Below are 27,156 nucleotides of genomic sequence, written 5' to 3' on the forward strand. Positions count from 1 at the left end.
CATGGCGGGTGGTAGGAAGGCGCGCTGCCCACCTAAGAGATGTAGCGGAGAGCACGAGCGCCACACCCGCCCGAGCAGCGGAGACTGAGCTCTCGCGCGCGGAGAGCGGGTTGTTACACCCCTCCCCGGCCCGGGCGCCAGGCGCTGAGTGGCCGCGTGTAAGCAGCACGAGGATCCGTCCACACCTCCTCGGGGCAGCGACGGCTGCGAGCTCGGTGTGTGTCGTAGGACGTGTCGTTACACACTTCCTGTGGGTCTCGCCGACCAAAGCGCGTTTCCGGCGGCGGCTGGAGCCCGGGGTCCGAGCCCCCGCCCCGCTCGCCGGCCCGCCCCGCCCGCGCCCCGCCCCTCCCCTCCACCCCCACTTCCCCCGCCCGCCAGCAGCGCTCCGAGCCGGGCGTGCGGAGCCCGGGGCGCACGGAGAGGCGCGCGCCGGTCGGCCGAGTCAGGCTGGCGCCCCCGCCCCCGGCCCCGCGCGTCTGCCGCCGCCCGCCGGGCGCCTTCCCCGCGCCGCTTGCTTTCGGTCCCCGTCTCTCCGGCCGTTCTCCCTCCTCCCCTCCGTCCCGCCCCGTCCAGCCCGGGCTTCCCGGCGCCGGCAGGCCCCCCCACCGCCCGCGTTCCTATGGACAGACGCACAGACACCTGCAGGTGGGTGAGAGTCCGCGCGCGGGGCGGGGACGAGCGCGCCAAAGCTGCGACCCGGGCGGAGGAGCCCCTTTGTGTGGGGGGCGGCCGCGCTGGGGTCGGTTCTGCCTCTCTTTCGCCTGGCGAGCAGTGACCCGGCTGAACCCTCCTTTTGTCTCCTCTTGGGGGGTGGGAGGGGAAGCAGTCGGGAGGGAGGACGGAGACCCGGGCGGCCGGACGTGGGCGACGACGGGCTTGGGGGGCTGAGGGGCGGAGACCCCGCGGGCTCGGGGAGCGAGCGCCGGCGGCAGTGGCGGCCGCCGCTCTGTCTGGTGTCTGCTCCTCCCGGGCCGGCCCGCGCCCGCCGCCCAGCATCTCCTGTGGCCGCGGCGGCCGCGGCGCGCTGCGTGGGTCTGGTTCGGCCGCTCCTGCTCTGGCTTCTGTTTGAGGTGGAAAGGAGGACGGGAAGGAGAAAGAAAAGATCTGTCCCTTCTACTTTCCAAGTCTTGAGGTGGTCTTGGAGAGAGAGATAGAAAAGGAGCGGTGGTTTAGGGCTTTGCCCTACTTGTTTCCCTCAACCGAAGGCACACCGAGGTGCGTTTGGGGCGTGTGTGCAGGAACGTGCATCGCTTCGTCCCGTGTTTATTGTTTCTAACGGAGGAGGGCTTTCTCCGAAAGGCTTTTCTGCCCTCTCCACTCCCCCATCTGAGGCTGCGCACAGTGACTTGTGTGTGTTTGTTATTAAATTATCAAGAAATGTATCCCTCTGGGTAGGGGAGGTTGGGCTGACCGAAATCGGACCAGAGATCAAAAGCCTGATTTCGGTTTTTTGATGGCTTTTTGTTGTTGTTGTTGTTTTAAGAATAGAGACAGGAAGAAGAAGAAAAAAGATGAACCTGGGAGTGATTTTTACAATTATGTTTATATATATTTTAAGTTTTAAAGTAAAGTTCTATTATTTTCCATTTCCTTAGGATTAACATGACAGAATTGTCTCCCTATTAAATGAACAGTTAACAAGCGAGTCAGGTAGTGACAGCTTCCATGGCAGAGGTTAAATTGGAGTGCAATAAACAATTTTCTAGCTTTCCGTTCAGGCAAGCAAAATCTTCATTTTTGCTGTGTTAAGATACGAGATCTTTGACAACATATGGGGAGAACATGAATGTTCTCGCTGTGTTTTCCCTATTTTATTCTCTGCATCTATGTGTCTATTGGATTGGATTGTATATGGTGGATTTAGTGTTTTGAAAAGTACTGAAGGGTGATATTTCTGATTTATAGTATTTAATTAGCTGGCTAAGTTTCTTATGAACAGTTGCTATGTGTTTGTAGATATTCAAATAATAAATGAAGTTGAATAAACGCCCAGAAAATTCATTTTTTACAGATTCAGAATTTTAATGTAGGTGTAGGTTTATATATTTTTATTAATTTCAATCTGCTGCTCATTTCTGGAGACTCAAAAAAATTTTTTTCCTAGTATGTGAGAATCTATGTTGATAAACTTAAGTCTGGCAGTTAAAAAGGAAATTTTATAAAACAGTATTGGAGGATACTCAGACAACTATATGTAAGAATCTATATATAGAAAACAGTCTTTCTTTAAAAAGAAGCATTATCATCTAAACTTGGAAAAACATGTTGTAAAAGCATTTGTTATTTAGATTTTCTTCAGGTCTGATGTAGAAATTCATCAGAAAATAATATACTACATAATCCACTTTTAATTAGGCAAATTAACTTTTTTCATTATAAAGAAGAGACAGTTTAGTATGCCTAAAATAGTGATCTCTTTCTAAAGAGAAAAATTTATCCTAGATTGTTGCCCCAGATACATAGACGATTAATATTATTACATGACCAATTTTATAAATGCCTAGAATGTTCATTTATGCATGTTTAAAACCTCTTTGAAGTTACATCTAACAATGATCAGGCCAGTCCCTTTGAGTTGATCAAATTTTATTAGTTCCTGTTTTGACTTCCAGTGTAGATTAGGTAAATGATTTGAAACTGCACAAAGGCTCAGAGCTCAGTACATGGCTCTGTTAGACTCTTAACAAAATGCTAGTTTCTTTTCCTTTCCCGTTAAGGATGGCCCAAAGAAGATTGGTACTGAAATTTGTTCACGCTTCATCATGAATCCTGGAGTGTAGTTCTAAACAACTCCCAGAGTTTTGCCTCTTAACTTAGATACACATACTCTTCATCAGCTCTTTGAAGTATTAAAAAAGATAAGCTAACAAATTGAATTGCTTGTTTCTGTATTTACAAGGCTGTCCAGTGGGAGTGATAAGGTTTAACAAAGAGTCACAGAGTAAACACAGCATTAACAGAGTGTAGACTGTAATGAGAATTGCTTTATCAAAGCTGTAGTTACGGCTAACAGTCTTCTTGGATTTAGCAGGCTGGCTAGAGGATAAAACTAGTTTTCTTTTTTGACTGTGCTATGTAGGTATTAACTTTTTTATTTTTGTATAATTAACATTAATATTTCAGTGTAATCAAGATGTATTCCAGAGAATCTTCAGTGTTTTCAATTGATTTCCCTTTTGGTAAGTTGGTGTTGAGGAAGGCATATTAACTAGTTTTCACTTTTCACAGTTGAAATATTTTTTCCTACTGCTTTTTATTTTATGACAAATAGATGCCACTTTCAGAAATTTTGAATTTGTGTAAAATTGGATTTTTAAGTATGCCTGAGCAGTGTAAACTGACATTTACCAGTTTCGTTTTTTAAAACAACACTATAATGTCCACTGTTAAATTTGATAGGCTTTAAAATCAGCATTTTCCTGAATGTAGCATTATTAAAGAAAATTTTAAATGGCCACTTGATGTTAACTGGAACCCTCAAATGACTAGCATTGGAATTCATAATAAGTAAATGGAAAGCTGCTCAGTTACAGTTTGGTTCTTTATAATAGGTCTGTGACTTTCAAGTCCTTTTTTTTTTTTTTCTTTTAAGGTCTTTTGACTTTCAGGTCTAGTTTTTGTAACCTGGTGGGGGAGCAAGTCTGACTGTGAGAGGTGTGGGCAGTGACCTCCCAGGCTTTCTCCTTCATTGTTTAAGAACAGCACAAGCCCATGATGATTGCCTGAAAATGCAGAATTCATTCTTGAATTAATATTCTGCTACCAGCTGTATGATGCTGGCTCTAAAGAAGCTTTTTCTCTTAAATATTGTCAAAAATAGAGACGCAGAAGATTGGAGAGAAGCCATTTATTTTGAACAGTTTATTTCCTGACAGTTTGTGTTGGTAAAGAAACCTGCTCAAAATATTCACTTAAGAGATCTACATAGATTCCCAAAGAAATCCCATAGGTTTCTTTTTTCCTTTAAAAAAAAAAGTTTCCATAGAGCTTAACTCTTATGTGATACTTCTTGACCTTGCTTCTGATTAGTTGATTTATGGACTTTATTTACCAGCAGGATTGGAGAATTCTTTTGCTAGACTGAAATTGCACTCTGCCTGCGTGCTGGTCTGTTTCCTAGGTAACAAATGCACTGCACAGATTCCATAATGAGGACTGTGGTTGGCTAGTTACAGTGTAAATTTTGTTGTTTGGTAAAGCTTAGTCTTAAATTCAAATAAAGGTCAAGAAACCAAATGTACTGAATGCAAAGTTTTGAATTTTATTTTGCATCCAGTGCCAACAAAGTTTAATAGACTTTTCTGGAGAAAGATTATGCAGCTGTATTCAAATCTGTTTTACAAAGTCTTATACTTAAATGGTTATAGAGCTTTTTCACTGTTTTCAAATTGGCAATGCCAGTGTCTTTAGTGACAAAGAGGATATATTTCAGAAACACTTTATCAAATAATATACTAAACAAAGGGATGTAGTTTAGGACATCAGTAATATTTTTGTAACAAAAAAAGTAAAATCATAACAAAGAAGAGTAACATCATATGCATCTCAAAAGATAAACCATACAATTTCATGTGAAATGTAACTTTAATAAGATGTTAAAACTTTTAAGGAACTTTTGAATACATTAAAATAATTATCTTTAAATGATACATTGTCACAATATCTTTTTTCCTTCTCATCCGCCAAGGTCTCCCTTGGGGAGTCCAAGGTGATCTCCTCTTAGAAGCTGCAAGTTGGAGAATAGCTCTCTGATCCACCGTATTCTTCTGAAATCTGTGGCTTCCGTAACCATAGATGTGGGGCTAAAAGTACTGTGTGTAGAATTGCTAGTAACTATTATATGTTTGTTTTAACATGTATGTTTGTTTTAAAAAGGGAACCTACAAAGAACAAGAATTCTGTTAAAACTTACTGCATGTATTTTTTCACTTGATGACTGCAGATGTTTTTGTTTAACTCCCAAGGATTCCATTAACTGAAACATTTTTAAAACTTTAATTTCCAGAGAATTTTCCCAGGTTGCCTCCATTGCTTTTCCGTGCTTGGCTGAGTTGTTTTTGGATTATTCATTTATCTTTTTAATATCTTTTCTCAGGTATAGAACATGTCTTGGGTGGATTCTCTTTTGGTTTTTGGTTTTCCTCAAAATTGACACCAGATTAACATTTTCTGTCTCTTTTTAATTGCAAATATTGTGTCTCTTTAATAAAATGTCCACTTTCTCTTGTAAACATTTATTATTTTTATTGTGTTTAATTTTATCATTGCATTTTTAAAAGCATGTCAGAAGTTCTGCTTTTCTCTTGAGGGCTTCATATTTCTGGGACGGGATTAACAATATTTGTGAATTTCTACCCAGCTAGGGCTACTTCTTCCTCCCAGCCTACTTCTCCCTTCTTTTGCCTTTCATGCCCTTCTCTCTTTATTTGTGATTTTTTATTTTTTTATTCAATTTTGTTGAGATATATTCACATACCATACAACCATCCAAAGTGTACAGTCAGTTCACAGTACCATCATACAGTTCTGCATTCATCATCCCAGTCTATTTTTGAACATTTTCCTTGTACCAGAAAAAGTGAAAATAAGAATAAAAAATCAAAGTAAAAAAGAACACCCAAATCCTCCTCCCCCCCTACCCTATGTTTCATTTAGTTTTTTGTCCCCATTTTTCTACTCATCCATCCAAACACTGGATAAAAGGACTGTGATCCACAAGGCTTTCATAGTCAACACGGTCACCCCTTGTCATATGTGTGCTTTTATAGTGATTTCATCTTTTATGTCTTTTTTACTTACTGGCAGTCTGACACTTGAGTGCCAGGCCCAATACGGAGCAATATGATCAACTCCGTATGTCATTAAAAGTTGCCAAAGTGGATAGTTAAAGCCTTTATTTTGTTTTTATTCACTCTTCATTTTCATTATTTAAAATATTTTATTTTGAATGGTTTAGAGTAGAAAATCCTTAATAATTGGTTTGGAATATTGGTGAATATCAAAGTGGCCAAATTCAGTGGTGTTTGCTGTTATTTTCTTGTGAGTTCTGAGGATGGTTTTCTTTTGGTGTTCATTTTCAGATATTGACCTTGCTACTTGCATGTAAGTTATATACCATCCTGGTGGTTTCACACATCCCTTGGCTGATGACTCCCCAGTGTTAATATTCAGTCAGCGCCTCTCCTCTGAATATAGGTCTTTGTATTCAACTACTGAGTGGACGTATTCACTTGGGTGTTCCACAGTCAGTTCACATTCAGCATGTCCTGAACTTGATAACTTATCTTCCTCTTCAAATCCATGTCTTCACTTGTATTCCCTAGAGTGACTGGTACCCCCTTCCACTCATCTTCCCAGTCTAGAAATGAGGACTTATTGGTGACTCTTCCCTTTTTCTCAGTCCTGACTTCCATACATCATCAAGCCCCCAGACCCATCAATTCCTGCTCCCTAAGATTTCTGAATTCTATCTGTTCGCCCTGTATGTTTCACATTACTACTCTGTTAACACTTTGTCTGGCATTTAGTCTTAGTTCTACAGTTAATATATTCAGTGTTCAACACCAATCCTTATGCTCAAGCTTCTGTAATCCTCATTTGTAGTCTGAAGCTCAGTGACTCCTCATAATACTCATGCGGGTAATATCTTTCATATTTAAAACTTTATCTGTGGCTTTTATGTTTGAAGGTCAGTTTGGCTGAATAAAAATACTTGTCTTGTATTTCTCTTTCTTCAAGTATCTTAAATATGTTACTTTGTTGCAGTGGTCAGCAAAATTTTTCTGCCAAGGGCCAGATAGTAAATATTTTAGGCTTTGTGGGACATATGATCTGTTACAACTACTCAGCTTTGCCATTGTAGTGCAAAATCAGCTATGAAGAGTACGTGTATGAAGGAGCATGGTTGTGTTCCAATAAAACTTTACTTACAAAACTGAGCAGTGGGCCAGATTTAGCCCACGAGCCATAGTTTGCCAAGTCCTGCTGTATTGCATTCTGGTATAAACTGTCACTGTCAGTATTTAATACCAATACGATCTTCTTTCTATTACAGGTGACTGTTGTTTCAACTATGAGTGTTAGCTGTTCTCTGTTGATTTTCCCACATATACAGTGTGTTTTATATTGGCCCCAGTATTTTTTCATAAATGTTTTCTTGTATTATAGTTTTTAGTATTTATTCTGTTCCGTTGTTTTCTTTTTGTTCTCTTGGGTCTCTTGTTAGTACAGTGAGATTCCTTGTATACTTTGTCCAGTTTCCTCCAACAGTAACATTTTGCAAAACTGTAGTACAATATCACAACCAGGATATTGATATTGATACAATCCACCAGTCTTATTCAGATTTCTTCAGTTTTAATGGCACTCTTCTGTGTGTGCATTAGGTTCAGATACAATTCCTGTGTAGATTCCTGTTTCTATCAGCCCGTCCAATTACAACCCCCTGCAACCTCTGCCCCACCTCTTATCTCACCCCCTTTTAAAAAGTCTTATATAAATGTAATTATAAAGTATGTAACCTTGTGGAATTGGCTTTTATTTTCTCAGCATAATTCCCTGGAGTTTCATCTAGTTTATTGTATATATCAATAGTTTGCTTCATTTTATTGCTGACTAGTATTCCATGGATGTACCACAGTTTGTTTAACCATTTGCTTGCTGAAGGAAACCTGGGCTGATCCCAGTTTTTGGCTATTACAAATAAAGCTGTTTTTGTACAGGTTTTGGCATGAACATGAGTTTTTCATTTCTCTGGGATATATACACAGAGTGTAATTGCTGTGTACACAGTAGTTGTATGTTTAGATTTTACAGTGACTGCCAAACCTTTCCAGAGTACCATTTCACATTCCTACAAGCGATGTGTAAGTAATCCAGTTTCTCCGTATCCTCCCCAGTATTTGGTGTTGTCATTATTTATTTTAGCCATTCTGATGAGTGAGTCGTGATATCCCATTGTGGATTTTTTAAATGCAATTTTGTTGAGATATATTCACACACCATACAATCCATCCAAAGTATACAATCAGTGGCTCACAGTATCATCACATAGTTGTGCATTCATCACCATGATCAATTTTAGAATATTTTCATTACTCCAGAAAAAGAAATGAAAGACTAAATGTTCCGTTTGCTAAAGCTGCCGAAATGCAATATATCAGAAATGGATTGGCTTTTATAAAGGGGATTTATTAGGTTACAAATTTACAGTTCTAAGGCCATGAAAGTGTCCAAACTAAGGCATTGACAAGAGGATACTTTCACTGAAGAAAGGCCGGTGGTGTCAGCTGGGAAGGCACGTGGCTGGCATCTGCTGGTCGTTTGCTCCCAGGTTGCGTTGCTTTTAGCTTGTGATTCCAGTGGCTTTCTCTTCAAGCATCCATGGGTTCTCACTTAGCTTCTCGAGGGCAAACTCTGGGCTTTGTCTTTTAGCCTAGCATCTCCAACATATTTCTGTCTGCATCTCCAAGCATCTGGATCTCTGTCAGCTCTGAGCTCTCTCTCCCTGAGCTCTCCTAAGGACTCCAGTAAGCTAATTAAGACCCACCTTGAATGGGTGAGGTCACATCTCCATGGAAATAATCTAGTGAAAAGGTCCTACCCACAGTAGGTCTGCCCCACAAGATTGGACTAAAAGAACATGGCCTTTATGGGTACGTAACAGATCCGAACCAGCACACTAAAATGTCCCATATCCCTAATCCTGCCCTGTTACTGACTCTTAGTATTAGTATGGTACATTTGTTACTGTTGATGAAACAATATTAAGATATGTTAAGATATTACTGCTAACTATAGTCTAAAGTTAGCAGTAATATCTTAATATTACTCCCATATATCCCTCTAGTATTGTCACACAGAAGTTCTAGTTCATGAAAGAACATTTTTATATTTGTACAGTTAATCACAATCATCCACTGTAAGATTCACTGTTATATATTCCCATGTTTTCACCTTGAGCTTTCCTTCTGGTGATGTAATGAGTCTAAACTTCCCCTTTCACCACATTCACCCACAATTCAGCACTGTTAATTATACTCATAACATGCTACTGTCACTTCTATTCATTTCTAAACGTTGAAGTCCAACCTAATTAAAAATTCTGCACATATTAAGCTGCCACTCTACATTCTTTAGCCTCATTCCATATCCTGGTAACCTATTTTCTATATTTTATGTCTATGAGTTTACATATTATAATTAGTTCATGCCAGTGAGATCATGAAATATTTGTACTTTTGTGTCTGACTTATTTCACTTAACATAATGTCCTCAAGGTTCATCCATGTTGTCGCATGCTTCAGGACTTCTTTCTTACTGCTGAATAATATTCCATTGTATGTATATACCACATTTTGTTTGTCCATTTATTTGTTGATGGACACTTGGATTGTTTCCATCTTTTAGCAGTTTAGCTGCTGTGAACATTGGTGTGCAAGTGTCTCAGCTTTCAGACCTGGGTATCTACTGAGTAGCAGGATTGCCGGATTGTGAGGTAACTCTATACTTCACTTCCTGAGGAAATGATAAACTGTTCTCCACAGCAGCTGCACCACTTTACATGCCCACCAGCAATGAATAAATGTTTCTATTTCTCCATATCCTCTATAACACTTGTAGTTTTCCTGTTTGTTTAAAAGTGGCCATTCTAGTAGATGTGAAATATCTCATTGTGGTTTTGATTTCCATTTCCCTAATAGCTAGTGAAGTTGAACATCTTTTTAGACTTTTGTATTTCCTCTTTGGAAAAATATCTGTTCATGTCTTTTGCCCATTTTTATATTGGGTTGTTTGTCTTTTTATTGTTCTGTTGTAGAATATCAAACCCTTATCATTTATGTGGTTCCAAATATTTTCTCTTATTGAGTCAGCTGCCTTTTCACCCTTTTGCTAAAGTCCTTTGAAACACACTAGTATTCAGTTTTGAGGAGGTCCCATTTATCTAGTTTTTCTTTCGTTGTTTGTGCTTTAGGTGTAAAGTCTAAGAAAATACTGCCTATCAGTAGATCTTGAAGATATTTCCTTAGATTTTTTTCTTTGAGTTTTATGGTACCAGTTCTTATGTTTAGGTCTTTGATCCATTTTGAGTTAATTTTTGGATAGGGTGTGAGATAGGGGTCCTCTTTCATTCATTTGGGTATGAATATCCAGTTCTCCCAAGACCACTTATTCAAAAGATTGTACTGTCCCAGTTGAGTGAACTTGGGAACCTTGTCAAAAATCAATTGACTGTAGATCTCAGGGTCTATTTCTGAACCCTCAATTTAATTCCATTAATGAATATGTCTGTCTTTATGCCAGTACTCTGCTGTTTTGACCATGTGGCTTTATAATATGCTTTAAAGTCAGGAAGTGTGAGTCCTCCAATGTCATTCTTATTTTTCAAGATGTTTTTGGATATTCAAGACCCTTACCCTTCCAAAGAAATTTAATAACCATTTTTCCCATTTCTGCAAAGTAGGTTATTGGAATTTTGATTGGGATTTTGTTGAATCTGTAGATCAGTTTGGGTAGAATTGATATCTTAAGAACATTTAGCCTTCTAATCCATGAACACAGAATGTCTTTCCATTTATTTAGGTCTTTTTAAAATATCTTTTAGCAATGTTTTTTAGTTTTCTGTGTACAAGTCCTTTACATCCTTGGTTAAATTTATTCCAAGGTATTTGATTCTAAAGTTGCTATTGTGAATGGAATTTTTTTCTTGAATATCTCCTCGGATAGTGCATTGCTAGTGTATAGAAACACTACTGATTTTTGCATGTTGATCTTGTTTCCTGCCACTTTGCTGAACTTGTTTATTAGCTCAGGTAGCTTTGTTGTGTTTTTTTTTGGGATTTTCAAAATATAGTATGTTATCTGCAAATAGTGAGAGTTTTACTTCTTCCTTTTCACTTTGGATGCCTTTTATTTTTTTCTTGCCTAATTGCTCTAGCTAAAACATCTAGCACAAAGCTGAAAAACAGTGGTAACAGTGGGCATCCTTCTCTTGTTCTCAATCTTTCAGTCTCTCACCATTGAGTATGATGTTAACTGTGCGTTTTTCATATATGCTGTTTATTGTGTTGAGAAAATTTCCTTCAATTCCTAGCTTTCGGTGTGTTTTAATCAGGACAGGATGCTGAATTTCTTTCAGATACCTTTTCTGCCGCCATTGAGATGGTCATGTGTTTTTTCCCTTTCGATTTGTTGATGTGGTGTATTACATTGATTATCTTGTGTTAAACCACCCTCGCATATCTGGAATAAAACCCACTTGGTCATGTTGTATAATTCTTTTAATGTTCTGTTGGATGAGGATTTTTGCATCTATCTTCATTAGAAAGATTGGTCTGTAGTTTTCTTTCCTTGTAGTATCTTTATGAGGCTTTGGTATTAGAGTGATATTGGCTCCACAGAATGAGCTAGATGGTGTTCCTTTCTTCAATTTTTGGAAGAATTTAAGCAGTAATGGTGCTAACTCTTCTTGAAATGCTTGGTAAAATTTGCCTATGAAGCCATCTGGTCCTGAGGTTTTCTTTGTTAGGAGGTTTGTGAAGACTGGTTCAGTCTGTTTACTTGTGATTGGTTTGCTGAGGTCTTAAGTTTCTTGTCAGTTTTTCACGTGTTTCTAGGAAGTTGTCCTGTATAAATATAGTTGTCTAGTTTTTTGGTATACAGTTCATAGTATCCACTTATGATCTTTTTTTTTTCTTTGGGGTCTGTGGTAATGACCTCTTGCTTATTTCTGATTTTATTTTTTGCATCTTCTCTCTTTTTGTCTTTGTCAGTCTAGCTAACGGTATGTCAATTTTATTGGTCTCAAATAACTAACTTTTGATTTTATTGAGTCTCTTTTTTTATTCTCCATTTCTTTTATTTCTTCTCTCATCTTTGTTATTTCTTTCCTTCTGCTTGCCTTGGGGTTAGTTTGCTATTCTTTCTCCAGTTTCTCCAGTTGTTCAGTTAAGTTTTTGATTTTAGCTCTTTCTTCCTTTTTAACATAGAGGTTTGGGGCTATAAATTTTTGTCTCAACACTTCCCCCATCCCATAAGTTTTGATGTGCTGTGTTCTTGTTTTCATTTATCTTGAGATATTTACTGATTTGTCTTGCAATTTCTTTTTTGGTCCACTGATTGTTTAAGAGCATTTTGTTTAACCTCTGTATGTTTGTGAAATTTCCAGTCCTCCAGTTGTTATTGATTTCCAGCTTCTCACTCCATTATGATCAGAGAAAGTGCTTTGTATAATTTCAGTTTTTTTAATTTATCAGGACCTATTTTGTGCTCCAGTGTATGGTCTATCCTGGAGAATGTTCCATGAGCAATTTAGAAGAACGTATATCCTGCTGTTTAGGGGTCAGTATTCTTCTATATATGTCTGTTAGGTCTAGTTCATTTAGCATATTATTTAGATTCTCTGTTTCCTTATTGATCCTCTTTTTAGTAGTTCAATCTATTGAAAATAGTTGTCTGTTGAAGTCTCCCACTATTATTTTAGAAAAGTTTATTACTCCCTTCAGTTTTACCAGTGTTTGCCTCTAGTACTTTAAGGCACTTTGATTAGGTGCATAAATATTTATGATTGTTATTCCTAATTGGTGAATTGCCTGTTTTATAAGTATTTGGTGTCCTTTATCTCTGATAGCATTTTTGCATTTAAAATCTCTTTTGCCTAATATTGGTATAGCTACCTTAGCTTTTTTCTTCTTCTTCTTCTTTTTTTTTTTTTTGTTTACTGGTTCTGTGGAATATCTTTCCATTCTTTCACTTTCAACCTTTTTTGTGTTTGGTTCTAAAATGAGTGTCCTGTAAACAGCATATATATGGATCATATTTTTTTATCCATTCTGCCAATCTGTGTCTTTTAATTGGGAAGTTTAATCCATTAGCATTCAGTGTTACTACTGTATAAGCAGTACTTACTTCAAACATTTATTCTTTGGCTTTTATTAGTATGCCAGTTTGAAACTGTTATTGATCCCAGAAGAGCCATGATCTTTTGGTCTAGTCTTGTTGGCTGGAACCTTTTGATTGAGTTTTCCATGGAGATATGACTCACCCAGCTGTGGGTCAGACCTTTGATAAGATTATTTCCATGGATGTGTGACCCCACCCATTTCAGGCAAGTCTTAATTAGATCACTGGAGTCCTTTAAGAGAGCTCATGGAAACAAGGAACTCAGAGAAGCTGAGAGAGACATTTTGGAGAGAAGCTAAGTTATGTAATCCAGAGTTTGTCCCTAGGAGAAGCTAAGAGCTGATTCAGACCCAGATGTTTGGAGGTGCTTCGAGATGCAGATGAAAAGTACATTTCAAAATGCTAAGCTAAGAGATGAAGCCCAGAGTTTGTCTCAGAGAAGCTGAGAAGAGGACTCACAGATACTTAGAGAGAAACACCCCAGGAGAAGCAAGCAGTTTGGAGAAGCTAAGGGATACAGAAGCCCAGAGACATTTTGGAGAAAGCCATTTTGAAATGCAACCTGGGAGCAAAGGACCAGCAGACACTGGCCACGTGCCTTCCCAGCTGACAGAGGTGTTCTGGATGCCATTGGCTTTCCTTCAGTGAAGGTATCCTCTTGTTGATACCTTATTTTGGGCCCTTTTATGGTCTTAGAACTGTAAATGTGTAATCCAATAAATCCCCTTTAGAAAAGCCAATCCATTTCTGGTATTTTGCATAATGGCAGCATTAGAAGACTGGAACAGTTTGTCAGATCTAATTTTTCTTTCTTTTTATCCTTTTCGATACCCTTACCAATACTCTTCATTTCTGTACCATCCTCCTGGCCTCTCTCTCCTATCTTTTCTTCACAGCTGGCAAAACTCCCTTTATTAGTTCTTGTAGGGCTGGTCTCTTGTTAGTGAATTCTCTCAGCTTCTGTTTATCTGAGAATATTTTAAACTCTCTCATTTTTTGAAGGACAGCTTTGCTAAATAGAGAATTCTTGGCTAGCAATTTTTCTCTTTCAGTATCTTAAATTTATCATACCACTGCCTTCCTGCCTCCTTGGTGTCTGATGAAAAATCAGTACTTATTGATATTTGACTTGGCTTGTATGTGGAGAATCACTTTTCTGTTGTTTTTAGAATTTTCTGTTTGGCATTTGACAGTCTGATAAGTCTGTGTCCTGTAGTGGGCCTTTTGGGATTTATTTTGTTTGGAGTATGATGGGCTTCTTGGATTTGCATATTTATGTCTTTTATTAGGGTTGGGAAATTTTCATAATTATTTCTTTGAATATTCTTCCTGACCCTATTCCCTACTCTTCTCCTTTGGGGACACTATAATGTGTATATTTTTATGCTTTTATGTTGTCAGTCATTTCCCTGAGAGCCTGCTCAAATTTTTCCATTTTTCCTCCATTTGTTCTTTATCTGTTTGACTTTTGTTGCTCTGTCTTCTACTTGCTATTCCAGTTTGCCAAAGCTGCCGTTTTGCAAAATACCAAAAATGGATTGGCTTTTATAAAGGGGGTTTATTTGGTTAAGGCCATAAAGTGTCCAAGGTAAGGCATCAACAACAGGGTACCTTCACCGAAGGATGGCCAGTGGCTTCCAGAGAAACCTCTGTTAGCTCGGAAGGTACGTGGCTGGCATATGCTTGTTCCCGGGTCGCATTTCAAGATGGTGTTCTCCAAAATGTCAGCTTTCAACTACCATCTTCAAAATGTTTCTCTCAGCAGCAGCAAGTGTCTGGACCTGTGTGGCTCTGTTTAAACTACTCCAGTAATTAAATCAAGATCTACCCTGAATGGGCGGGGTCCACACCTCCATGGAAACTATCCAGTCAGATGTTTCACTCACAGTTGATTGAGTCACTTCTCCGTGGAAATGCTCAGTCAAAGGATTCCAACCTAATCAACATTAATACCTCTACACCTACAAGATTGCATTAAAGAATATGGTTTTTTCTGGGGGTCATAATAAATACAAACCAGTACACTTGCCGATCCTTTCTTCTGCCTCTTCAAATCTGCTGTTGTGTGTTCTAGTATATTTTAAATTTCATCTACAGTGTCTTTCATTTCCATAATATCTTTTTTATATATTCTTTCAAATTCTTATTTATGCTCTCCTAGTGTCTTCTTAGTATCCTTTATCTCTTTTTGCATATTTTCCTTCATTTCTTTGAATTAATTCAGATTTGTTTGAACATTCTTGATGTCTTGTTACAGACTTTGAATCTCCTGTGACTTTTTGAGTTGTTCCTTTGACTGTGCCACATCTTCCTGTGTTTTAGTATGCCTTGAGATTTTTTGCTGCTATCTGGTCATCTGGTTATCTTGATGGGTCTATTCTGAAGGTCAGTTTCTCTCTCTTGTCTAGGATTTAGTTGTTGTCTTGTTTTGTATTAGAGCTCTGCTTTGACAGTTGGGTCGTTAGTATTTCTCAGCCAAAATAGCACTGGGTAGCTGTGCAGTGGGTGTAGACCAGCTCTGATGGGCCTGAGATAGGTTCTGGAGCAGCTCAAAACACCGTACTTGTTTTCTCTCTGTTTTCTGACCTGCCCAGCAGATGGCACTCTTCATGTACTTATTCTTGCTCAGAAGCTGTTTAACTCGTGGCACCTTTCAGCATCTGACTGGGTGGAGCTGAAACTATGGGGATCTCACTTTGCCAGCCAGTATCTGGCACAGTGTTGGGCTTGTGTTCCTCTGTACCTGGGGCAGAGGACTCCCACAGACAGTTCCTTCTGCAGCTATCCCCCAAGCAAGGATCAGGCCTCCCACCCCTGCTTCCCCAGAGGTTGGGGCTGGGCGCCTGGTGCCATGGCCAGAGTTACAGTCTCTGTCCATGTTTTCTCAGTCCTTTGTCCCACAGTTACCTGGGTATTGAAAGTAAGAGATTGGAAATTTTCAGTGATTATTTCCTCCACTGTTGTTTCTGCTCCCTTGCCCTTCTCTTCTCCTTCTGGGACACCTATGACATGTACATTCATGCGCTTCATGTTGTCATTAAATTCTCTAGGACACTGCTCATATTTTTCCATTCTTTTCCTTGTCCTTTTGTGTGTAGGATTTCAGGTGTCTTGTCTTCCAGTTCCTGAGTTTTCTTCTGCTTCTTGAGATCTGCTGTTGTATGTCTCCATTGTGTTTTTTATCTCTTGTGTCATGCCTTTTATTCCCATAAGTTCTGCCAATTGTTTTTTTACGCTTTCAATTTCTTTCTCATGTTAGCCCAGTGTCTTCTTTATATCCATCATCTCTTTTGCCCTATCTTCCCTCAACTCATTGATTTGATTTTTGGATTCATTTAGGAGATTTGTTTGATTAATAATTAGTTGTTTCAATTCCTGTATCTCAGTTGAAGTGTAAGTTTGTTCCTTTGACTGTGCCATATCTTTGTTTTTCCTAAGGTGACTCGAAATCTTTTGTCATCTAGGCATCTGGTTTCCTTGATTACCCCAACCAGATTTTCCCAGACCAGACAGGCCCAGGTCTCAGGAGGAAGGTATAGTCAGTTTCAAGTTTCCCTGAGCAGCAGGTTGTCAGACTTTCCCGTGAGGCCTCTAGACTCGGTTCTTTCCCTGTCCACCCCAGCAGGGGGTGCTTGTCAGCCTGCAGCTCCCCACCAGTGTAAAGGGGTGTGGTCCCTTTACTTCACAGTGGACCAGTCCTGGCCAGGGGCCGAGGGTGTCAGAAGCCAAGCTTATGTTGTTTCTGGTTTGTCTGAAACCAGGGAGGGCTGTCACTTGCTGGGCCCTGTCCCCTTTTTCTTAGGGAAGATACACCCCCTATGGAGTTATCTTCTATACTCAAATTCCTCTTTTGTCTCTCTGACTCTCTTAACTCCACCCTTGCCTGGGTGATTGCTGCCAGTTGAAAATGCCTGAGGCTTTTTCTAATGAGCTGCTTAGAATGACAGAAAAAAACAAAAGGAAAAAAAAAGCAAAAGCCTCTTTTCAGAGCCTGTCTCCAGGCTTTCAGTTTTGCTGGTCTTCTGGAGTTTGTGTACCCAGTTCTCTCTGCCCCTTTTTTTGGGCAGCTCTCTGAGCTCCGTCGTTTCCAAAAGCCTCTGTTTTTATTTAGTTGTGTGTGTGTGTGTGTCTGTGTGTGTGTGTATTTTTTTTTTCCTTCAGCCCTGCCTCCTCTCTGCTGGGAGGAACCACAGATTCCTGTTTGCTCAGGGCCTTTCTGTGCTTGTATGTTGTATTCAATAGTCCAGATTTGTTAAATTAAAACCGCAATTGGAGGTTGGCTGAGCCACCTCCCTCTGCTCCCAGCAGGGACTCCTTTCTCACACAGCAGAAGTTTTGCAGCTCAGCCTGCCATGCCGGGGGGAGGGGCCCTGGTCTGCAGTTTTTACTTACAGATTTTATGCTGCGATCTCAGCCATTCTTCCCAATCCAGGTTGGTGTATGATGTGTGAGCAGTCACGGATGTTCCCCAACAATTGTTCCAGACTATTTACTAGTTGTTCCTGGCTATTTACTAGCTGTTCTAGAGGACTAACTAAATTCTACACCTCTCTATGCTGCCATCTTGCCGCGCCTGATTTATCCTTTTTTTCCACTGTATCTCTGGAAGAGGTCCTGTGTTGCCATGTTGAAGATGCTCTCATTGTGGTTTTAATGTGCATTTCCCCAATGACTAATGATGTTGAACGTCTTTTCATGTGCTTATTTGCTATCCATATAGCCTCTTTAGTGAAATGTTTCTTCATATCTTTTACCACCTTTTCTAATTGGATTTTTTTTTTTTTACCGGTGAGTTTTGATAGTTCTTTGTATAGTCTAGGTACTAGTCTTTTGTTAGATATATGGTTTGCAAATGTTTACTCCTAGTCTTTAACTTGTCTTTTCATCTGCTTCACAAAAGCTTTCATAGAGTAAGTTTTTCCTTTCAATTTTACCAATTTTTCCTTTTATGGATCATGCTTTTGGTATCAAGTCTAAGAACTCTGCCTAGCCATAGATCTGAAAGATTTTCTCCTATGTTGCTTTTTAAAGGTTTTATAGTTTTACATTTTATATTGTCTGTGATCTATTTTTTGTTAATTTTTGTAGAAGTTGTGAGGTTTAGGTTGAGTATCATATTTTACCTTTGGATGTCCAGTTGCTCCAGCACTATTTGTTGAAAAGGCTATCCTCCTTCCATTGGATTGTCTTCATGTCTTTGTCAAAAACCAGTTTAGCATATTTGCATGGGTCTCATTGGTCCCTCCCATCTATTTTTATGAGTAGGTTTGGGAATGGTCCAAAATGCCGTGTTTGCCACCATCCTGTTTGCTTAGAATTCCTTATTCATTCTGTTTTTTTTTTTTTAAACATATTTTTACCTTTTATTACAATTGTTGAGCGCCCTAGGTTTCCCTGAATTACACAGTCCCAGTTTTTATTGTTTGTCTTTTGTTCTGGTGTCCCACATGATCCCAGTCTTCGTCTTTCAACCATACTCACAGTCATCTTTGTTCAGTGTACTTACACTGCTCTGCTACTATCTCCCCAAATTGTTTTCCAAACCTCTCACTCCTGTCTTTTCCTTTCTGTTTGCAGTGCTTCCTTTAGTGTTTCCTATAGAGCAGGTTTCTTGTTCACAAACTCGGTCATTGTTTGTCAGAGAATATTTTAAGCTTTCCCTCATATCTGACGGGTAGTTTTGCTGGATATAGGATTCTTGGTTGGTGGTTTTTCTCTTTCAGTATCTCAAATATATCACCCCACTTCCTTGTTGCCTCCATGGTTTCTACTGAGAAATCCGCACATAGTCTTATCAAGCTTTCTTTGTATGTGATAGATCGTTTCTCTCTTGCTGCTTTCAGGATTCTCTCTTTATCTTTGATGTTTGATAATCTGATTATTAAGTGTCTTGGTGTAGGCCTATTCAGATCTATTCTGTTTGGGGTACGCTGCGCTTCTAGGATCTGTGATTTTATGTCTTTCTTAAGAGATGGGAAATTTTCATTGATTATTTCCTCTGTTATTGCTTCTGCCCCTTTTCCCTTCTCTTCTCCTTCTGGGACACCAGTGACACATAAATTCTTGCCTTTTGTTTTGTTTTTAAGTTTCCAAAGACGTTGCTCATATTTTTCCTTTCTTTTCTTTATCTGTTGTGTGTAGGCTTTCAGGTGCCTTGTTCTCCAGTTCCTGAGTGTTTTCTCCTGCCTCTTGAGATCTGCTGTTGTATGTTTCCAGGGTGTCTTTCATCTCTTGTGTAGTGCCTTTCATTTCCATAGATTCCGCGTTGGTTTTTTGAACTTTCGATTTCTACCTTATGTACGTCCTGTGTTTTCATTATACGATTCAGCTCTTTCGCCATATCTTCCCTAAACTTTTTGAATTGACTTATTATTAGTTGTTTCAATTCCTGCTGCATCACAGTTGAAGTGCAAGTTTGTTCCCCTGACTGGGCTATAACATCATTTTTCTTAGTGTAGGTTGTAGTTTTCTGTTGTCTAGGCATGGTTTCCTTGGTTACTCCAATCAGGCCTTCCCAGACCAGAATGGGCTTAGGTCCCAGAAGGAAGAAATATTCAGTATCCAGTTTCTCTGAGGGTGTGTCTTAGGAAATTGATACACCCTTTGATGCCTCAGGTCACTGTGCTTTTCTGCCCAGCAGGTGGTGCCTGTTAGCCTATAATTCTTGACTGGTGTAAGAGGTGTGTCTCTTTTTCCCCAAGTTCTGAATGAAAGGCAGGTAGTAGAGCTGGGCCCCAACCCCTCCTCTTAGAGAAGATAGACCCCCTAGGGGGAGGTCATTAGCACTCCAGTGGCCTCCCTCTGCCTGTGCTATACCCTTGTCTGGGTCACAGAACTGGGAACCAAAAATGGCTGAGGCTTTCTCCACTGAGTCGAAAAAAGGAACAGAGCTATTCTGAGGCGACCCTCCAGATCTCCAAGGTCAGTCATCACCCAAAGCCTCTGTCTTCTTGTTGGGGATTCGTACCTTGTAGTGAGCAGTTCACACTCGCTAATTAAACCCCCAGTTGGAGCTCAGCTGAGCTATATTTGCTTGCTGGGAGAAAGCTTCTCTCTGGCACCAAAGAGGCTTTGTAGCTCGGCTGTGGGGGAGAGGTCTCCCAATTTGGATCTGCAGTTTTTGCTTACAGATTTTATGCTGTGATCTCAGGGATTCCTCCCAATTCAGGTTGGTGTATGATGAGTGGATGGTCACGTTTGTCCCCCTGCTGTTATTCTGGATTATTTACTAGTTGTTTCTGGTTTTTTTTCAGTTGTTCCAGGGGGACTACTTAGCTTCCACTCCTCTCTATGCCACCATCTTAGATCCCACCTCTCCTTTCCTCCTTATTCATTTTTAAGTATGTTGTTTTTGTTGTTGTTATGTTGGCAAACTATTTGTTCTGTTGCTCAAAGGGGAAAATATTTGAATAGCCAAAAAAAAGGTAAGATTTGCAAGAATCTGATTATAAACCGCTTTCCTATTTTCTCTGCTTTATAAAATAGTGATAAGCCAAAATGTGTTTGGTGCTGGGAGTTTCTTTTCTAAATTAGTTAGGTTGTTAAAATTTTCATGACAGTTCTTTTTCAATAGTTCACCTTGTTTTTCTGGCATCTGTAGAAAACAAGGAGCTCTATCTTACTGACTTGTCCATGTAACTAAGGTTTACTTCCTTCGATAAAACTTAAGATTTCAGTAATTTTTTAATTAAAATATTCCCCAAATGTAGTCTGCTCAATTGAAGTAAATTGTAGAATACAGTTGGTTTTGGAGATCTTCCAAAGGAATCCTTTTGTGGCATCTGGATGAACCCAAGCAGACATAGGGAAGTTTCAAGTTTTTTTTTTCCCTCTCCAAAAAATTCTTTGATGTTTTTTAGCTCTGCAGTTTTGTCACTTTAGGACAGTTTCCCAAAACTAATGCAAGGAAGATTCAATCAACCACCCCAATGACAAATTCATCAAATTCACTGATTTATCAAAACTTCGTTGAAACAGCCTTTGAAGATTTCTATGAAGTTATAGCTGAAAATACTCCCTTTTTACTTTCAGAGCAGCATATTAAGGTATTTTCTGCTGTTGGTAGCTTAGAATTGTATGATGGTTTAGGTTTGTAAATATTTTTCTTTTGAAAATTTTCAATGACAATATGTCCAATGAAAAGGAATATATTTCTATAAATATATTCTGCCTATGAATATATTTTGCATATGAATAATTTTGATATGTATAATTTTCTTCTTAAGTTGCTCTTTGGCCAACTGGATGGCTTCTTTATAGAAGATAAACAGTTACCACAAAGTGTATTTTCAGAGTACTTAGCATTTCTCTAATGATATGTTTATGTCTAAAGTATACTACATGGATAAGCTGCAGAGTCTGTGCTTTCAATTCATGGAGTAATTCCCTGAGTAATTTAAGGTTTTTCCTATTAAAAATTGTTTTTAGTGTCAGAATTCATCCTGCAGCTTTGCCTTAATAACTTTTTAGTCGATTCCTTCTTGTTAATCTCTCAGATAGATATTTTGTATAATTGCTGTCTTTAAGGCATGCTGTCTGCTGAGAAATAAACATATCCTTATACATTTCATAATAAATGATATTTTTGTTGAAAATGAAAGAATGTACTTCTATATAATATGTTTTGTGAGAAATATTTGTGTTTTGAGAAGGAGGTAATGTGTTTTGAGGTCAATTTCTCTATATGAAAACACATTTCTTTTTAAAAAGAAATAAAGTTAAATTAAAAAGGAAGGCAACAGTCTGGAGTAAATACTTAAAAAGAATATGACAATACCATGCAGCAGTAAGAAGGAATGAAGTCCTGAAATATGACAGCATGGTTGAACCTTGAAGACATAATGCCGAGTGAAATAAGTCAGACACAAAAGGAGAAATATTGTATGTTACCACTGATTTGAGTTTCCTGAACAATGTAACACAGTGTCATAATGTAAAAAAAGGGATAAACAGAAGCTAGTGAAGGGGGAATGATAACCTAATATGTACAGACATGTTAATGAGGGTGAACTTAAAGGTATGAGAATGGACAGGGGTGATGATTATTCATTAATGGATTATAAGTATCAGTGCCGCATTGGAAGTGAACATGATCGAAAGTGGTTGTTTAAGGGCATGTATCCCACAGAGTAGGAAATGCAAATACAAATAAGTGCTTGCATGATCAACTTCTAAGGTGTGACACTGGTACAAAGAGTTAACAACAGAGTGGTATATGGGAGAAACTACCTATTGCATATTATAGACTATATTTTGTAGGAATACCTTACCAGTACCACACTAATACTAGGGATGAATAATCAGGGGCTGATAAGAACTTTGGGGTGTTTTGTGTTACGATAATTGCTTAAAATTGAGAGTGATGATGATTGTACAACTAAGTGAAGATAATGTGAAACACTGATTGTTTATCTTGGACGAAATATGTGCTATGTAAAATTAGGGACTCCCTACTTTAATAAGTCAAGCCCTCTATCTTGAGGCATGCTCTTATGAAACTTATGGTGGAAAAGGGAGGCTAGGCCTACCTATAATTATGCTTAAGAGGCACCTCCAGAGAAACTCTTCTGTTGCTCAGATGTGGCCTTTCTCTCTAAGCCCAACCCAGCAAATAAAATCATCACCCTCCTCCCTACATGGGACACGACTCCCAGGAATGAGTCTGGCCCTGGCATTGAGGGATTCAAAAATGCCTTCTTGACCAGAAGGGAAAAAGGAAGGTAACAAAATAAGGTTATGGTGGCTGAGAGATTTCAAATAGTGTCAAGAGACTATCCTGGAGGTGTTTCTTATACAAGCTCCAGCTAGGTATTCCAAATGGCCACAGTATGTCAAGCCCTAACCGACAGTGGTCCTGACATACCTAGATCCCTATCTGAGACTCTATAAAAAAGTTTCACTCACTAAGTTAAGTTTATTTTTCAGAAACTTGAATCCTCCAGAGTGTTCCTAAGCCAGATAAGTCCCCAAACCCAGAGGCAACAGCCTCTTCAAGAACATCAACCAGATGCAGCCCCTTCTCCATAATACTGACACCCATTTTCAGTTTGAACAAGGTAGGGTGGTCACTGCCTAGACATCCCTGAAAATGAAGAAGTGATTAAATAAGAGGAAAGGGTAGCAACAGACAAGATAGGCTTTAACAAAGGATTACGAATACTGACTCTTAAGTACTTTTTGTATGCTAAAAATGTATTAGAATAGCTAGAAAGAAATAACTTAAGTTGTGGAACTAGAACCCATAACAATCTTTGAAATTTTCTCTATAGCTCCTCATAAAATTATACTTTGAAAGTTATTACCTTTCTGAAGATGTGTTGTATTTCACAATGAGGAAATAATAGAAATGTGGAACTGTAACCTGTAACGTTCTTTGAAATTTGCCCTCTAACTACTTGTTAAATCGTATCTTGAAAGTTATCACTTTTCTGTATATGTTTTATATTTTATGATAAAAAATGTAAAAAGAAACACATGACAAGGAGTTCTTGCCTTTATGATCATTGTATTGTTTTATTTTCCTGATTTACAAAAAAAAAAAAAACACACAACTCTAATGAGCAGTGGATAAAAGGAAGCACAGTTTTTAAAAGAGAAGTGTTCGACCTCACTAGTAATTGAATACAGTTAACATGGCAATGAGATACTTTTTTTAATGTATAAAAATGTTTTTATTGCACCTTAAGTCTTTTTTTTTTATATTATATTGTGGTAACATATGCAACACAAAATTCCCCATTTTACCACTTTTACACGTACAATTTAGTGATATTAATTACAGTCACAATTTTGCACTACTGATACCAATCAAAAGCGGTGGGTTCTCTGCCTGATGTACTCACATGACCAATTCCTGGGACACTGGGGTTTCAAAGAGAGAAAGAGTTTACCGCTAAGCGTGAAGCAGATGATCAGACAGCTTTTTTGCCTAAAAATCTGTCTCCTTGAACTGCAGTAACTCTGATAATTTTATAGCATCAATAGATGGGCAGGTTTTCTTAAAATGAGCACAGTGACTCAAGATGATGAGGTTAGAGATGATCTAATTATTGAGCATGTGCAGATTAATTACATGCTTAGTCACAGAACATATATAAGAAAATGGTGGCCTTAATGTGATGATGAGCATGATTTTTAGTGAAGGTCACTTATAGATTAATGTTTAAGCTACTGCCCATGTCAGGTGGGCAAGTTTGGTCAGCTCTGTCTAGCCAAGATAGTTTTGGAATTGGAGTGAGTTAGTTCTGGGCTGAGTCATGGCCTTCATTAGTATACATCAGGGGCTGTCTTTATTGATTATAAGACACCAAAGTTGAAAAACAGGATAGGGGATACAAGAGGGGGTCAGTCACAAGGTTTTTACAATCACAAGATAAAGGCTATATAGTTACACAATTATTATCAGAGATCAGGGCACCTGGATTACAGTTCAGTAATTTCAGGTATTTACCTCTGGTTATGCTAATATACTAGAAACTAAAAAGAACTATCTATATAATGATTCAGTTATCATAATCATTCTCATTTACACTACCATAACCACCAACCATCACTAAAACTTTTTCATCACCCCTAACAGAAACTCGGTACCCATTAAGCAATAATTCTTCCTCCCTCCAACCTCCCAGCCCCTGGTAACTAGTTATCTACTTTCTTTCTTTATGAATTTGCTCATTTTAGGCATTTCGTATAAGTGAAATCATACAATATTTGTCTTTGGTGTCTGGCTTATTTCGCTCAATATGATGCTTTAAGGTTATCCATGTTTAGTTTGCATCAGAACTTCAGACCTTTTTAGGACTGAATAATACTCCATTGTATGTATACACCACATTTTGTTTATCCACATTCATCAGTTGATGGACACTTGGGTTACTTCCACCTTTAGACAATTGTGAATAATGCTGCAATGAACATTGGTGTGCAAACATCTGAGTCCCTGATTTCAGTTCTTTTGGGTATATACCTAAAAGTGGGACTGCTAGGTCATAGACATACTTTTTGTTTTTAACATCAACTTATGAAAATAGAAATTGATATAATACCTGTTGCTCGTGAGGAGAAAAGAGGAGAGGAAGATATTCTCATGTATTGCTGACGGGAATGTGGTATTATTCTTTTAAAATTTGAAGAATATTATACATACAAAAATTGTACATATCAAATATCTAGTTAATGAGTTTTTGTAAATTGAATACATGTGACTAATACTCAGATCAATAAACAAGATATTATCAACAACCCAGAAATAGCACTCCAGTTAATAATACTGCCCCTCTTCCTGAAAGAAAACAGATATCTTGATTTCCAACATCAAGTAGGTTTCTTTTTAAAAATTTGAGTATTTGTAGTTTTACAGAAAAATCATATAGAAAGTACAGAGTTCCCATATATTCCCCTCTCATGCAGTTTTCCCTATTAATGACATTTTGCATTAGTGTGATATATTTGTTACAATTGTAGCAATATTACTATAATTACACTATTAACTATAGCGCATAGTTTACATAACGGTTCAATCTTTGTGTTCTACAGTTCCTATTGTTGCTGTTTTACTATTTACTTACATACATCCTGAAATTTCCCATTTTATCCACTTTCAAATATACAATTCATGGTTCTAATGACATTCACAAATTTGTGCCTCCATCGCCATCATCTATTGCCAAAACTTTCATCACCCCAAACAGAAACTCAGTACCAATTAAACATTAACTCCCCATTCCCCACCCCTACCCCAGCCCCAGTTAACCTTTATTCTAGTTTCTGACCATGAATTTGCTTATTCTAATTATTTCAAATTAGTGAGATCATGTAATATTTTTCTTTTTATGTCTGGTTTATTTCTCTCTACATGATGTCTTTAAGGTTCGTCCACGTTTTAACATGCATCAGAACTTTATTCCTTTTTAACAGCTGAATAATACTCCATTGTGTGTATGTAACACTTTTTGCTTATCCATTCATCTTTTGAAGAACACCTAGTTTGCTCCCACCTTTGGGCAATTGTGAACAATGCCTCTGTGAAAATAGGTGTGCAAATTTTTGTTCGAGTCCCTGTTTTCAGTTCTTTTGGGTACATGCCTAGAAGTGGTATTATCAGGTCATAAGGTAATTTTATACTAAGCTTTATGAAGAACTGTCAAACTGTTTTCCACAGGTTCTGCACCATCTTACATTCCTACCAACAATGAATGAGAGTTCCTATTTCTCCACATTGTCTCCAACTCTTGTTATTTTCCGTTTTTTAATAGTAGCTATTAAAGTCAAATGGTATGTCACTGTAGTTTTGAGTTGCATTTCCCTGATGGCTAATGATGTTGAACATCTTTTCAAGTGCTTATTGACTGTATATTTTCTTTGAAAAAATGTCCGTTCAAGTCTTTTGCCCATTATTTAATTGGGTTGTTTGTCTTTTGCTGAATTGTAGGAGTTCTTTATATGTTCTTGATATTAAACCTTTATGATGATATTTAGTTTCTAAATATTTTCCCCTATTGTTAGTTGTCTTTTTATTTTCATGATGAAGTGCTTTGATACACAGAAGTTTTTAGTTTTGATGAGGTCCTGTCTATCTAATTTTTCTTTTGTTGCTTGTGCTTTTGGTAAAGCCTAAGAAACCATTTCTAAATATTTTCCCCTATTCTGTTAGTTGTCTTTATTTTCATGATGAAGTGCTTTGATACACAGAATTTTTAGTTTGATGAGGTCCTATCTAATTTTTCTTTTGTTGCTTGTGCTTGTGATGAAGCCTAAGAAACCATTGCCTTCCAGGAGGCCCTGGAGATGCTTCCCCATGTTTTCTTCTAGGTGTTTTATAGTCTGAGTTTTTATATTTAGGTCTTTGATCCATTTTGAGTTTGTTTTTATATATGCTGTGAGGGTAGGGGTCCACCTTCATTCTTTTGCATATGGATATCTAGTTCTCCCACCACCATTTGGTGAAGAGACTGTTCTTTTCCCACCAAGTGTACTTGGCAGCCTTGTCAAAAATCACTTGGCCATACTGTGAGGGTTTATTTCTGAACTCTCAGTTCACTCCCTTTGGTCTTTGCGTCTGTCCCCATGCCAGTACCTTGCTGTTTTTCTCTTTAACGCAACTTTATTGAGATAAATCCACACACCATACAATCCATAATGCTGTTTTGATTATTGTAGCTTTGTAATCAGTTTAAAATCAGGAATTGTGAGTCCTTCAATTTTGTTCTTCTTTTTCAAGATGTGTTAGCTATTTGTGGTTCCTTACCCTTTCAT

The 27,156-nt window shown here is 38.4% G+C and overlaps 1 protein-coding gene across 4 annotated transcripts in view; it reads left to right on the top strand.

Annotated features, from left to right (window-relative positions):
• Nucleotides 1–461: 461 nt before the first annotated feature.
• The window catches only part of KIAA1958 (KIAA1958 ortholog), a 231,923-nt gene continuing 205,228 nt past the window's right edge, over nucleotides 462–27,156 (top strand). For 3 of the 4 annotated variants that reach the window (XM_037797927.1, XM_037797923.1, XM_037797925.1), the window contains exon 1: nucleotides 462–648. The gene's annotated coding sequence lies outside the window, so the exon portion shown is untranslated. Of the gene's footprint in view, nucleotides 649–849; nucleotides 1,219–27,156 lie in introns of those variants that run through there. The other variant, XM_037797926.1, reaches the window with a different exon arrangement.

Source organism: Choloepus didactylus, chromosome 10 (assembly GCF_015220235.1).
Source record: "Choloepus didactylus isolate mChoDid1 chromosome 10, mChoDid1.pri, whole genome shotgun sequence".
Taxonomy (NCBI): domain Eukaryota; kingdom Metazoa; phylum Chordata; class Mammalia; order Pilosa; family Megalonychidae; genus Choloepus; species Choloepus didactylus.